This window comes from Callospermophilus lateralis, chromosome 4, assembly GCF_048772815.1.
Source record: "Callospermophilus lateralis isolate mCalLat2 chromosome 4, mCalLat2.hap1, whole genome shotgun sequence".
NCBI lineage: Eukaryota > Metazoa > Chordata > Mammalia > Rodentia > Sciuridae > Callospermophilus > Callospermophilus lateralis.
This window is the reverse complement of record NC_135308.1, coordinates 120,041,229-120,041,977: the sequence shown is the minus strand read 5'-3', so window position 1 is coordinate 120,041,977 and position 749 is coordinate 120,041,229. Positions and strand designations below refer to the sequence as shown.

Sequence of the window (749 nt, the reverse complement as noted above, 5' to 3'; positions counted from 1 at the left end):
TAGGGTTAAAATCAGATATTCCAAGAAATAAATAAAAACCAACTGATTTAAGAGAACTGTTACTAAAGGGAAATAATTCTAAATAGAGTTGATTTCAGGGGCCATAATAATTATAATTTTTTAAATAAGGTTTCATCATTTGCATGCAAATGATATAGGGGATCTTGATGATAAGAGAGTTGGGAAAAGGCTTCCAAAGAGAACTTCCTCTGCAAGGATGTACCAGGAGTTCATGAGCACACAGGATATTGTCTGAACATAATGATTTCAAAATCTGAGCTTAAAGTGACACTCTAAAATAAATTTTAAAAGGAGAAAGAGGAGGAGAAGGAGAGTCTAGATTTAAATCAAAGCAGTATGGCTCCAGAATAGTAATATTTCTCCCTCTACTAAATGGAGCAATGACACTGATTTGCTAAAAGAGGTTTTTCTTTATCTGATTATTCTAGTTATTACTTTTTAATTCAGAAAACTGATGAGCTAGGGCCCTTTAAAGGGCTAAGTCAGTGTGCCATTGGAAGCTAAGAATAAATTGCACTGTAGAACACTCTTTTCTTTGGAACATCAACTACTGACTCTTTTATAAGGGGAAAAGTACTAAACATATCATACTCGAGCGTCTCATAACCAGCATTCAATTTCCACTCAAGAGTTTTAACTTCAGTATTAACCTATGCTAGAGGCAATATATTCATCCTTGGAAAGTTATACTATGCTTTATTCCTTTCAGGGAATTGGGGATTTAGCTC

At 34.0% G+C, this 749-nt stretch overlaps 1 non-coding gene across 1 annotated transcript; it reads left to right on the top strand.

The window, feature by feature from the left end:
• Positions 1–227: 227 nt before the first annotated feature.
• LOC143398748 (small nucleolar RNA SNORD107) lies at positions 228–301 on the top strand. The gene has a single exon (XR_013091342.1). It is a non-coding gene; the product is annotated as a small nucleolar RNA SNORD107 (small nucleolar RNA).
• The last annotated feature ends 448 nt before the right edge of the window (positions 302–749 follow it).